This window comes from Amblyomma mixtum, chromosome 4 (genome assembly GCF_055824585.1).
Source record: "Amblyomma mixtum isolate Tamu chromosome 4, ASM5582458v1, whole genome shotgun sequence".
In the NCBI taxonomy this organism is placed as follows: Eukaryota; Metazoa; Arthropoda; class Arachnida; order Ixodida; family Ixodidae; genus Amblyomma; species Amblyomma mixtum.
Genome location: NC_143015.1, coordinates 121,749,770 through 121,764,359, shown reverse-complemented (window position 1 = coordinate 121,764,359; position 14,590 = coordinate 121,749,770).

Sequence of the window (14,590 nt, the reverse complement as noted above, 5' to 3'; positions counted from 1 at the left end):
ATATGTTTCGGTAGCTGAGTTTTCGCGTCTCCTCTCGGAGGTGCGTTGCCCATTCCTAGTCCGGAAATAATGGCTCTGCCCGCACTAGTACGAGTGAGTCTCTCAGCTTGTGTCGTGAGGTGTGCCTCGCAGAGCTCGGAGGAAATTTGACACTCGCTTGGTTGCGACATCTGTAATTAACATGCTCATATTTACTCACTTAGGCCCTAATATATGATGCGCCTTTATTCAGCTTCAAACGTAGAAGTGTCATCCCCGTGTCGCACTCCGGCGGCCTGGGTTCGATTCCCACCTAGATCCGAACTTTCTTATTCTTTTCTTATGATTGACAGTCCGCGAGGAGCCATGATTCCACGGTACTGGTTGGCTTAGTAACGGCGCATGCGCACTAGTGGCCTTTGGCAGGCACCGCGAAATGCGCTTCTGCTAGCATAGTGTAGCTTTCGCTACAAAACCTTGTGCCCTGGCGCTCTCTGGCCGCAGGGGTCCTTGCACCATAAAAACTTATCATCATCATCCTCAACATACTCACCAACGGGACAGAAATGTTGAGGCTAAATTAAGGACAGTGCAGAGGGCGATTAAAGGGATATGATATGTGTCACGCTAACAGACAAGGAGAGTAGAGTACGTCAGGGACCACAATGAACTTAATCACATCTTATACGAAATCGCACCGCATGCGGACGCCACCGGACGAGCCAGTCTTGGTGCCAATTACTTTTGTTCCCTACAGTACCATCCGGACGTGCACCCCACATACCGTAAATAGAGGAGCAGGGTTAGCGGTCGGCCCTGTTGCCATTAACGTCGGTGTGTTTTTGGTCCCCAACAGATTCGCTGTATTATTGCGAAAGCAATACTACTTGCACTTTCACGCCTTTGCCGTGCCGCGGCGGTGACCACCATTGACCTTCATATGACCTTAATTGCATTAGATTTGATTAAAATGGATTAGATTAGATTGGACTGGATTGGACTGGACTGGACTGGACTGAATTGGATTGGATTAGATTAGATTAGATTGCATTGAATTGGATTGGATTGGATTGGATTGGATAGGAGTGGATTGGATTGGATTGGAGTGGAGTGGAGTAGATTGAATTCAATTGAATTGGATTGGATTGGATTGGTTTGGATTTGATTGGATTGGAATATTTTGTACAACCGTTGCATCACCACAAGTCTAACCACAAGCACCACCACCAGCTACACTGCCAGCTGTACCATGGCGTAGGTACGGATATTGCTTTCGCAATTACCGGGCTTAACCAAGCTAAGCCACAGCGAATTTTTATTCATTACCACACTCTGTACTACGTGATATATCAAAGCAACTGTTTTGATGATTGAAAATGTTTTACCATATGACACTCGATACACCACTAGCAATTATGCTTCATTTTTGAGATTGCTTTCACTTTCTGTTGCTTAATGCATATTGTTCTATATCCATCGCTACGCTGCTGAGCTGGTTTAGGTCGACTATTGCCAAAGGTGTTTTGACCCCGCCTTGTGCAGAAAACACGTTGGTAATGGCTCTCTTCGGCCGTGCTACTCCGGACAATAAAAAAAAAATCATTACCATCTCGTCCTCCCAGTGACCACAGTATTTTCCTCAGCCATGGTCAAGTAGGATTTCACGTGGTTTGGTCTTCCTGGACTACAAGAAGAATCGTTCACAGAAAGGAACAATGCAACACTTCTGCAATTGACCTCTCTAGGACGTCATTAATTCCAGACTTGTCTTGTTATTCTGTCCCTATTCGTTGTACAGAGAAGATTAATTATCTACACAGGGCTGAAGATTCTCCGAATGAAAACGAGAGGCTGCCTACAGAAAAAAAAATTGCCACGAAAAGAAAATGTGGAGAAAAGTTTGCGGCGGGTGATCCATAAGTGTTTTTTTTTTCTTAGACCATACGTGCCAAAAAGACTTGCAGAGGACAGGAAACAGAACTCGGCAAAAACACAGAGCTCACTTAAAACCAATGAACAATATACAACCACCTTATGCACCTAACCTCGAGAAAAATAAATCTTAGATGAGCAGTACGATGGCATTCGCTAAAGAAAAACACGTTAAAAGAGAAACATGCCTAGTGGGAAAACGATGACTTAAGTGCGCAAGCAACCGAGGAGCATCAATGCGTTGTTTAAGCGCGTCTCCCTATCCTGGCTCTGAAGAACCGTTGTACTAAAAACGAGCTAAATGATGAAAAAGAAACCCTAAAGGAACGCCGCGCCGATGTATGTGTGTGTTAGGATTTCCACGAAGTGAAATCCTAGAGGAGCATGAGCGGCAGGAGATGAGGTACTCATAAAGCTAGCAGGAAGTCAAGACTGAAAGACGTCCTCCAAGTATTTTGCAATATGTCTGCCTCAAACCAGTGTGCTTAATGAACGCATGCCGTCGGTGTGGCGACATAAGCAACTTATTCACAGGAAACGTCTCCTCCATGGCTGGCTGTCTAGCCCGAATACCTTTTTAAGAGTCGTTTTGATCTCGATGTAAAGCATAATAATCAGTCCCGTCCGCTTCTCCGATTGCCAAATTTATTGATATATCGCAGACCGGCTTCGAGAAACATGATCCCAGTCTTCCTCTCTGTTTGCCCCGAGAACTAATCGTCTCGGCAGATCCTGAAATGCCGTCTCAAAAAGTGACAAAGTCCCAAATGAAATGTGAGGTTCATGCGGCAGATTCACTTCTTTGAGCAAAGAATTTTCAATTCGAGTTGCGAAATAAGTACCACGGTTACAATAAAAGAGGGGCAGGACTGGAGTCTTCAGCGATAATTAAGACAGAAGGCTTAATCGGTCTCCCCTAACTTTTCCCGTTTACCCTCTCATGAATTTTCATGTTCAGTGAATTCTCTAGTTTATCTCTAGGTCTTTACCCAGAAGCATGTTCCTTAGGGACTCACCCTCTTAGCGACGACAAAGATACTCTCTATAAGCTCTCTTTGGAGTTGTCTGTAGCGCACCATAGAGTCTTCATTTCCGTGGGTGAAATTTTGACTCGTTTTTTTGTTTTTTGCATGCGTCTTGTGCTGTTAAATTGCACTAGCCTGTCTGGACTTCTTTCCCATGTGTACCATAGCGTCATATGGAAGAATTTTCAGAGGTCATTATTTAAATAAAATGAACCTTTATTTTCCGTTGTTGAATGAGAAGAGTGTGAGACACAGAAAGATGGAAAGGCAGAGAGGTTAGCAACATAATGCCCAGTTCGCTACCCTAAATGTGTAGAGGGTAGCTGGAACGGAGTTGTGCCGCTACTCGGCCCGAAGTGCCGCTTGTAATGACCGCTGTATTTTGATGCGGGCTAATTAAAAAACATCAAGAGGAAGAAGTGGGCTTGGGCAGGGCATGTAATGCGAAGGCAAGATAACCGCTGGTCCTTAAGGGTAACGGAGTGGATTCCAAGAGAAGGCAAACGTAGTAGGGGACGGCAGAAAGTTAGTTGGGCGGATGAGATTAAGAAGTTTGCGGGGATACAGTGGCGGCAACTGACAAAGGACAGGGTTAATTGGAGAGACATGGGAAAGGCCTTTGCCCTGCAGTGGGTTTAATCAGACTGATGATGATGATGATGAATTATAAAACATCTCGAGTACGAGGAAACGGCGCCTTATAACTGCTGTCGAAGTATTCGCCGTAGCAATGCGTTGCGGAAGTCTTGTGTGACGGATAGAAAGAAAACGCGAGTGTGTCATATTGTTTCTATTGGGCGCACAATGGCAAGTCGCGGGGGTTTTTTGTTGGTTGCACTGTAAAAGTGAGCCATGAAGTCTGTAAAGCCTTTATCATCCCATCCTGGCTGCCTTAGACACCCTGTTCTTTCGCAGTGAGCATTTTCTTTTCTGCTAACACAGCTTTTTTAGGAATAGTTGCTCTGGCAGCGTTCCCCTTTAGAAGAAAGGCGCAGACTGGGTCATTCATACATATGTACCCGCACGGGCGCGAAGGACGAATGTATTCGATTTTGCGAAAACCCTTTCCACACCGGGCCGTACGCGATGAATTGTTTGCTCTGCGCCGTATAGATATGAATACGGTAGAAAAAAACAAAAGTTTGTTTACTTCATCTGGCATGCACAGACGATAATGGCACCCCAATCTTGTTTACTTCAGGTAATGTTTAAACAGGTAGAGCGAGATCAACATTTGTCTGAAATAACGGTAAATAAAAGTTGGTACTCAAATGCATAATGTTTTCGTTTGACTTAGTATGAAGTCCAGCTTCTATTATGAAGAATGAAAGAAACTCTGAGACTATCCCTGATGGATCATTTTGATAACGGTGGTGAACCGTGCGAAAGAGACAAGTTAGACGCAACAAGACAAGCGCTGACTCGCAACTGAAAGTTTGTTAGGTGGAAAAGGATCGAATATACAAAAACGTTTTCTCCGCCCATGCCCAGACGTCATACACTCACAGACACTCGAGAACACGCACACACACACATGGGAATGACGTATCTTACGAGGTATGCCTGCAGAGATACGTGATTTCCTTCTCGTGCAGCAAAATAGAAGGTTTGCTCACACTTTGGTCATCGAAGTTCGCGTTGTGAAAGGCCTCCACAATTTCACGAGACACCTTATCGCGATGTTGAAAAGAATACGCGTGTCTTGCAGTCTTGGTAAGCAGTAGCTCTTCACTTCACATCCACAACAGTGTTCTACCAGCTTTGATCCATACCCACTTTGCATGCTCCTCTCGTGTTCTCGTAAATGCACGTTCAAGCACTGACGATTTGGCCCATGTAGGCCCTATTGCAAGACAACGTAATGATGTACACAACGCCAACCTTGCACTCGACTAACTTGCATTTGTGCCGTGCACCGCAACCAGACTTTATGGCGCCCTCATTTTTCGCTTTTATTTGTACAATCGAGCAAACACGCTGCGATTTATTAGGAACACTGAAAAGGTCCTTTACATCAAACCTAGAGCCAACATTCTGATGCATCTGAAGTCTTCGAACCCGGCCGTGGCGGTTGAATTTCTTTGGAGGAGAAATTCTAGAGGCCCGTGTACTGTGCGATGTCAGTGCACGTTAAAGAACCCCAGGTGGTCGAAATTTCCGGAGCCCTCCACTACGGCGTCTCTCATAGCCTGAGTCGCTTTGGGACGTTAAACCCCATAAACCAAACCAAACCAGCATCTGACGACATTGTGATACTGTGATGCATCTGAAGACGACACAGAAGTTCAACCCAGTGATTGTTAGAAGAAGTGCCCATGAGGTGGACTGGAGTGCCATGCCACCAAGGCAACAACAACGACAACAAAGCATGGAAGAAGAAGTCGATCTAACGAGGTTCTTTGTTATTTCACTTCAAATATTCTTCTGTCGTTTTTCATGAATACATTTTTCAAAATTCATGTTTGGCTCCGATATTTGGTCGCAATCCTATGGAAATTTCATTATTTATACCACTATACCTTGGCTAATCCCTCCACAGGGGGTATGTGCCATTATAGAGAGGATGAAGAAGAAGAGGTTCTGGGTTGGTGCTATGTTCTCTCCTCGCTGCAGTGGATTTTCAACACCTGGCATCTCTTTGGAGTGTGCGGATGTGCAGTTCGAGGCAATGTGAGGTGTCCATGACCCTTTTGCGCTGCAGGATACCGCGGCTTAATCTTTATTGATGCCGATCGGGGCTTTCGATATCCAACCTTTGTGAGTCTTGTGGCGGAATTGAGTCTATAGAACATTTTTTCCTCTCCTGTCAGCGGCTCGCTGCTCTCCGTAGAATTTACTTGGAGATCCCCCTCGCTCGGCTTGGGCTTCCTCTATCTATTCCGATTCTCTTATCCTTCGGGGCAAGCGCCAAGGTATATGCCCTGAAACCAGTGTTCGATTCTATTCACGATTATATAATTTCATCTGGTAGATTCCTCTGCTAGAATGTGAATTCACAACTTTTCTTTCTCCGTATTTTTTGTTTTGTACAAATTCTAGCTCTGCGTCCCAAAATTTTAAATTTAAATATACTCCATTCCCTGTACATGAGTGCGTTTGTATCTGCTATGCACCCTGGCCAATCCCCCGTCGTGGGTATGTGCCATTCAGCCTAAGGACATCATCATCATCATCATCATCATCATCATCTATGTTCTTGTCCAGTTAACACGACAGCTACGTCTCCGCCTTGTGACCTGTACCTCCACGGTCGTAATACCCACGGCGGCCGGTCGTTCCTGAAGACGAGAATAATTGAGTGGCGTCATGAACCACTGCTAGCAATTCGAGATTTGACGCAGGGACATGGACACAATGGACGAACCTCCCGATGGGTCATTGTGTGCTTCGGAGTACCTCAGCGTGAGTGAATGCGCGGAACACTGCCAGAGAGAACTCTCTCTACATTCCGCTAGTGGAGCTTTAACTACATCAGAGAGAACATAGCTGCGCTACATTGTAAAAGCATGTAACCTGCTAGCTAGGTTTCTTATGTTAACTTTACATGTTTTAAATCCTCCCTTATTTTCTACATATATTGTCCTGCCTCTGTTATCGCGTGTATAATTCTATTCTCCTTACGGTCAACCACGACCAACCCATCATCTCGAGGTAAGTAACGTTACAGTTTGACAGTGCCAGCAGCCAAAAGTTTGTTATATCGCATGTTGGCAAGCGGAGGTTCGTTACATCCGAGGTCCACACACCAGAGTTCAGGATATCGCAGGTACTACACATCCGTAAGTTGTATCCATGTCGCCGTAGTAACGTTCACTATAGCTGAGGTAACAATGTGATGTCACTGTATCCGAGGTTAACACACTAAGGTTCGCATACTCGAGGTGGCATAATCTTCAGTGGGAATTTTTCTGAACCACTTCTTTTTAATTTATCCTGCCTTAAACTAACACCGTGAATTTTATATTTCTATCTTTATTCGCAGCCACCAGAGCTGTATGTTGTTCTATTTGATCATTTTCTTCTGGCTTTTTCCCGGCATTCTAAGCATAATATTACGGTGTTGAATAAGGAAATATCACTTGAATCTGAGTTCATCGTCTCCCGCATGAAGTTAACTTATGGCAGAACAAGGACATTTAACCCTCGATCATGTGAACTGCTCATCGGCTCCTATGGCCTTCTTGATATCATAATCATTTTAGCACCAGATGCAGACAATCGCGTCTCATTGCTTGAACGCCCATTCAGCTTTTTGCACGTCGCATACATCTAAAGCAAGGATGACTCAGTCTGGATAACGCCGCATAATCGGCCTACAATATTAAAAGAAGAATACCAAAAATAGTTCATTGCCAATGATATCATCGACCTTATGCAAGTGTAAGAACCCTGCGACTTTTTGAGCTTACAGGTAATGCGTTATAAATGGCGGGTAAGTTACTAAAAGGTAAGAACATCAAAGAAGCGTGACTCAGTCCCTCCGCACACATTCATTGGTTTCCCTCACCGCTGTCACTGTTTCTACATGCCCGAAGTCATACACGCTACGAGATCACAGCGGTACACTGGCGCTTCGGCGCAGGTAGCTGCGGCGCGCGTTTACTCGATCTCTCTCTGTCACATCCTGACTTTTCTTCCCTCAATGAGCCACTTACGCAAAAATACAAGCCTTGCAGATTCCGTCCAAGCGACAAAACATTCCCCCTACCATTCACTGAAAGGCATAGGATCCTAAGAACCAGAATGTCGTTGGAGTGAAATAGTAGCCACTCATTAAGAAATGCTGCTATTCAATACCCTGTGACGTAAAATCCAACACATGAAGCACCATTTAGGCGCCAGTCAGACCAGGAGGAAACCTTCCGAAGAGAAATTGTTGCTGACAAAGAGTGGTAGCATAATCGGAAACCCTGCTGTACAACACTGAAGAAAAAGTCAAAACAAGGCGCACTTTTACCTTGTCTACTTTGGGCTGTCTCTGAGATTGAATTTTGCAGACGGCTGGACCAATCCACTGGCCATATTTGCGGAGCGTTCCGTCAACCTAGCGCCATATTATTTTTCCAAGTTCTTGGAGAGGCTCAGAACGGACCACCAATGTCGACAGTAGATTTATAAATTAATTTATTCTGAGATTAAGGCCCGTTTTATTCATCTTGCTATTCCACTGCTTTGAAATTACCTCAGGCTATAGCAATTAAAATCTTCTACTGGTTTTTTTTTCTCTTGTTAGGTCGACAGTCCCCCATTCCATTGCTTTTCGCCATACTACTCTGCCCTTGTCGAAGCAGACCTCCATCCCAAAGGGCACTGCATGTTTTCATTACTGTCAAAATCCTTTCACTTGCGTTTTGAAAACTAACTCCCTACGTCGGAAACACCAATACCAAATTGGCAGAAACTTCAAAGACGCAAAATCTTAAGCACACAACGACGCACTCGGCTGGCATTAGAATGGATTCCAGAAGTCAGGCAGTGATCTTTCTGGCAGGGATTATATAGTTTTCTCAGATGGCCCTGTACCTCAACACTTCAAAAGGTACACCCGGGGACTTCAAGGATTCAAGCCCACGTGGAACCTTCGCTGAAGTTTCCTGCCTTAGCCATCACTCCTTCTCTGTCTTCTTCTAATCGCGCTGCTGTTGCGCGGCATTTTGCTGTCCTCTTAGGCATTGCTGCTAGTGATGCAAAACTATCGGAAAATTGACTATCAATACTATCGATAGTTTTCTGGAAACTATCGATAGTGTAAAGAAACTATCGATAGTGCTACTATCGATTATCGATAGTCTACTATCGATAGTCTACTATCGATAGTAATACTATCGATAGTGAAACTGTCGTTCGTAACCGTTGCAGACATGCTTTCCGCAAACATGCTTCGCAACAAGGACATTCGCACGCTAACATTTTATCCAGCAACTTTACGTAGGGAACGTCTGCAGAGCTCGGTACGCGCAGGCTGCGAAAACGGGCGAGTCCTGTCAGTTACTCATACCATCACCTGCATACCACACACTCGGGAAACCAAGTTTAGGATGGAGTTCATACGCGTGGTTGATTTTGTAGAACCGATAGTACTATATATAACAAGTAGTATCGATAAGCCTATCGATAGTACTATCAATAAAACTATCGAAAGTACTATCGATAACACTATCGATAGTACTTTCGATAGTACTAACTATCGATAGTGCCATCGATAGCGCGCTATCGATAGTCTTTTTGCCATCGATAGTTCGCTAGTAACTCCACTAACCATATTATCGATAGCACTATCGATAGTTTTGAATCACTAATTTCTGCTCGTTGCCTGTCACTAAGCCACCGAGAGTAGCTCGTTCCGTGTACTTCCTGCGACGGAAACGAACGTTTCGATCGTGTGTTGTGCTAACTGCCAAGCGATGCGCTTATCCATCCTTGTGGCTGTTCCTGCGCTTCCACCTTTGATCTAACCTAGTGGAGGCCAAGTGTCTGAAGGTCTTTGATGTCACGTGTCCGAGGTAAGTTTCAAACCTTAGACTTGACTTTTAAGCTTTAACTTCTCGACATTATTGGTTGGCTTCTAGTGTTTCCTGCTCAGATTCCCAAGTTTCGGACAACCAACGCTGCTAACGGGTGTACGTTTGAAGGGATACCTTAATAAATACCGCAATGCTTTTTGCGTCTCAAGCTTCACGTACATTTCAGTGGCAGTCTGGACAACTCCGCTATGTTTTTCCTTCTCAGTAAACTCTGGTTTCCGAGCCCCTCCTGACTTTGCTGAAACATTTTTGCTACAAGACACGCTTCCACTGCCGAGTGGTTTGTTCTATATATTAATTTTGCCACCGCTATTTAAACTCGTGACATTGTTGACCACACAGATTACCTTGCATTTGCTTAGCTTGCTTCGCCACGTTTAATTTTCGTCTCAACAGTACTGCCTCCAATCCTTTTCCCAAAATTAAAGTAATGGTTTGGATGCAGGAGTTACTCTATTAGTGTGGCGATCTGCTGTTCATTTTATTTCCTGTTCTAGCGAGGAAAACATTCCACGTGACGTGACGTCCAAGCAGCGAACAACAGAAATGGCCGCTGGCTGTATCTCATGTGAATACACGGACACTCTTGTCTTGCTGAAACTGCTGCGTCTCTTAATATAGAAGCTACCTTGTCAGTAAGAATTAATGATAGATCGACTCACTCTCAAGTTCAAATGATCCTCAGCGTCTTAAATGAAGGAATAATACGCGTAATTTTTCTGATAGAAATTATCGAGGTTGCTGTTTTGTGAGCCATTTCCAGGCCGTTTTAAGCAAATGAAATGAAACGACATTACCACCATCAACTGCTCATCCAAGTTCAATGAAAATATAACAAATTATGTACAGCACTGTACAGAGCACTGAACCCCATGTACAGAGTATTATGTACAGAGCACTGAACCCCACACCAGCCACTGCAGTCCAGTTGGACTTGCATGCCAAGACAGCCGGCGTGTGCACAATTGCCTTCAAGATTAACAGTTGCATATTTTTAAGCACTCGATGAGAACAACGGTAGTTGATTAAAAATTGACATTGCGTTAAGATGACAAAAAGGTGCATGACAAAGACGCAAACTAAGCACTGGTCTGAAACTTCGTACCTCCCTCGAGGTATAACACACTTCATGACAATATAATTGAGTGCATGTGCGTACCTGCCTGCGCTTTAAAGAGTGCTTCTTGTCTAATGCGAGGTGCGCACCGACTGCTAATGAAATCGCCGTACTGCGCAAACAGCCACACCTTGCATGCATCGCTTTCAAGCCCTTCCTTTTCTTGCACTCGCATGGACGCCAGCTTGGCTGGAATGCAAAGTTTATACGCAAGCACTTTGCGCGATGCTCGCGGTGTCGGCACGCGCTGCTTAAGCAAGTTAGTTCCACAGGGCGGTGCGAGAGAGACTACGTTAAGCGAGTTCCTCACGACTGTCCGTGAGTGCTGGCACCGCCTCGTTTATCACCAGCTGCGTTCTACGGGAGCCAGACTTCATCAACGCGCACTTACCTCCTGCACAGTGCGTTCTACTTCCAAGCAGACAGCAGCTTGCCCAAGAAACTGGGATACAGAAGCCCTCTCACCCCTACGGTCTCTACGCGTTACCTGCCCTTCTCGTGCGCACTTCCGCTTTGTTGTGTGCATTACCTGCTCAAGTCTCTCTTTCCAAGGCACAAACAGAGAGATCGTTTGTCAGGGGCGTGGGGACTGCAGAAAAAAAAAACAATTTTTTTGTGTGCATCGGCATCTTTCTGCTTGCCAAGGGCGACTGAATTGGCACCACGAGGTTTCATTAGTAATCTTGAATACTTAAGACTTAGGATGATGTAAACCGCACAAGTATAGTGTGCTTAGCATTCTGAGACAGCCCAAGAACTGCAGACGTAAGAGGAACAACTGGGTTAGAATGACCATAACCAACTATAGCTACATATAAAGTGTAGTATAAGCGCGGTGAAACTGTCAGCAGTTGTACTACAAAATTATTTTCTTCGGAATAAACGGGACGCTACATGGCGGTTCAAGCAAGCGGACGCGCGTCGCATCGGTTCCGCACATTTTGAGCAAATTCCACCGGACCAAATCATTCTCGCCACCGGATTTTATTCGGAACGGAAAGATATCAAGTGCTGGATCCCCAGGATAGAAATTTCAAGAGGTAGGACCAGTTTTCGGCTTTCTACCGGACTTGAAAGTTATAAAGCGGGCGCCGGCCCGCTAACCCTAACGGGCCACCCAGCTCGACATCGTGAGAGCATGGGCCGCTAACCTTGTCGACGACGCCGACGCCTAGCATCGACGCCGTTTCAAAGACGGACCATATGGCGGGGCCCAGCCACGACAACGATGTGCCAGCACAATCGTCAAACGTCCTTCTCAACGAATTCCAAGTGATGGATGAAGACGACTTCGGAGACGCCGACTTGGGAAGTGAGGACGAGATCCCGTCCGACTCTTCGTCGAAGCCAGCCGGGTACAACAACGATGCCAGCTGGGAGCTTGTACAATCCAAGCGCCAGAGAAAACTTCAAAGGCGAAAGGAACGCAAAGGCACGGGAACCGGCCCGGACGCCAATCCTCAAGACGGAAAATTACCGGGTGATGCGACCGGCTGCAACAAGTATGGATCAAGGGAGCAGAGCAGGCCTAGGCGAAGAATGCCACCACTCCCCAGAAGCGACTACAAGATCATTATTCGACCCAAGAAAGGACTCATGGTGAAGTCCCTCACCACCCACCAAGTAGCGCGCGCAATTGTCATGGCGTGCGGCCAGCAATGTAAGGACGAGTACCTACTTGTAAGGCTTCGCACCGGATCCAATATCATTATCGTTAGCACTCCGCACGAGCAAACGGCTCAGCTAGTGCGGCACATTACCCGTCTCAAATTCGACGGAAAGCCTTATGATGTAAACGCTTACGTGGCAGCACCGGAAGACGTCCTGCGCGGCGTGATCCACGGTGTAGAGCCAGGTACCCCTCCCGAAGAACTTAAAGCACACCTACGGGTCAGAACTCAAGGAGTGACCATACTTCAGGCAAGGATGCTCGGAAAATCCAAGACGGCAGTGCTCACGTTCGACGGCCCAGTCTTGCCGAAATTCGTCATTTATTACGGAGGTGAAGTACCATGCTACCAGTACCGCCCCACTAGGCAAGTGTGTTACGTCTGCTTCCAGCAAGGACACCGTTCCGACGTGTGCCCCACACCGAACATTATTGTGTGCGGACTGTGTGGAGTTTCAAACCCGCCCGCCGACCACGAGTGCACGCCCAAGTGCATAATCTGTGGCGAGGCACACCGGACCGGATCCAAGGAGTGCCGAGAGAGATTGAAAAAAGCCAGGCCAAAACCCACAGGAGAAAGAGGACGGAGCGACCAACGCGGGCGACCACCCAAGCGATGGCTCAGCTCAGAGGGAGAGACATCGAGGAGCCGATCGAGGTCCAACTCCTTCCCGCCTCCACCACCAGCCGGCCCACAGGAGGGGGAGAAGCAAGAGAAAAAGAAAAAGAAGAAGGTTTCCCAGACAAGCGGCAGCAAGGTGAGCTGGGCTTCTACCACTGCTTCGCACTCGGTAGGAAAGGGTAGTAACATAGACAACACAAACAACAAAGACAGTCGCGTCACAGAACCGAAGGACGCGAACAGCGATGCGCTCAGACGCGAGCTAGAACTCGCTCGAATCAAACAAAACGAGCTCGAACGCAAAGTTGAGGAACTCACAAAAACACTAAAGGACCAACAGCGGGAACTCGACACGACTAGAGCCCTTCAAAACAACAACCACAGGCATCGAATGAAGGAGACCTTGAAACACGAATGCAACAGATGATGCAGCAGATGATGCAGGATATCATGCAGCAAATCCAATCGCAAATGCAACAGATGCAAGTACAATTCCAAGGGCAGATCGCAGAGATCAGAAGCGCTTTTCGAAAACAAAAGCATACCGAAAACATTAGGGAAAAAGCGTACAACCGTCCAGCGCTAACAGCTTTCGCAAGCGAACAAGGCAACAGCAGTGACGCGTAAACATGATCAATACGTATCGGCAAGAACAAGAACACTTAGATATTTGGCAATGGAACTGCAGAGGCTACCGCAAAAAGCAGGCCCTTTTAAAACAATATATAAACACACAACTGACACCTCCTGATGTAATTGCGCTCCAAGAGACTGGAATCAAGCCGACCTTACAAGGGTACGAGGTTTACGAGAGTCAAAACGAAGGTAAAGCGGCCGTCCTAGTCAGCAAAACCATTACCGCCATCAGGCACGATACCATCGCCGACACCGACATCGAGCACGCGCTTGTTGAAATTATTCCGAAAAAGCGACAGGGAAGCAGCACGTTCTTACTTAACGTGTACAGCCCGCCGAGACAAAGAAAAGCCAAACTCTTCGAACTGTTCTATGGAGCGCACAAGCTGGCCAAAAAAAATGCACTCATCATCGTAGGAGATTTCAACGCCATGGACAGGAGTTGGGGATACCAGAAACAAGACATCAAGGGAAGAACATTAGTGGAAGTAGCGGAGTACTTTGGCTGCAGTCTAATCACAGATCCTGCGACCCCCACGAGAATCGGAAATAGCGTAAGCACGGACACATGCCCGGACCTCACCTTCGTAAGGAAGAGCAGGGAGTCACAGTGGGAAAACATGATGGAAAATCTAGGCAGCGATCACTTTATCCTCCGGACACGAATAGCATCCGACACCATAAGACGCCAGACTGGACAGGCGAAAATCACTGACTGGAACGCGTTTCGCGGGGCTTGCAACAAATCTGAAGGCGGTATCCAATCACTGGAGGAATGGAGCGGCATGCTGAGAGAAACGCGACAACGATGCACAAAAAGTCTAAGGAGAACGACAGCAACGCCTGAAGTAGACGCCCACCTCCTCAGACTATGGGAAGCGAGACGCACTCTCACCAAAAGATGGCGGAAGCAAAAACACAACAGGAAACTAAAACTAAAGATAGCAGAAATTACGGCAAAGGCGGAAGAATATGCGATGCAACTCGCGAAACAAAATTGGGAACAACTCAGCGACTCGCTTAGGGGAACTCTAGGCACGGCCAGAAAACAATAAAGCCATCCACAGGTTCATCCACTCCTTCGAG